Genomic DNA, 328 nt, shown 5'->3' with positions numbered 1-328 from the left:
TCCGAGAGCGATAAATTGTACATAACACCAACTTCACCACATGTGGCTATATATATATATATATATACCTGGCCAGCTTCACCCCCTTTCCTCAAACCAATCCGGCAAAAGAAAGAGAGTTCTCGCTAGCAAAATTCCGTTATATACCCACACAAATTCAAAGAAGAAATGCTAAGTTTAAGATATAATAGACATCGGGAAGTAGAAACTTAGGACGACCATCAATCACCGTCGTCCAAGAGGGTTATTGCTTGGGTGTTACACCGTTATCTACTAGTTACAGATAACAGCGAGATGCGCTAGTATGGCACAAAGTTACCATAGATAT

This window comes from Triticum dicoccoides, chromosome 7A, assembly GCF_002162155.2.
Source record: "Triticum dicoccoides isolate Atlit2015 ecotype Zavitan chromosome 7A, WEW_v2.0, whole genome shotgun sequence".
In the NCBI taxonomy this organism is placed as follows: Eukaryota; Viridiplantae; Streptophyta; class Magnoliopsida; order Poales; family Poaceae; genus Triticum; species Triticum dicoccoides.
Note: the sequence above shows the minus strand (reverse complement) of the source record.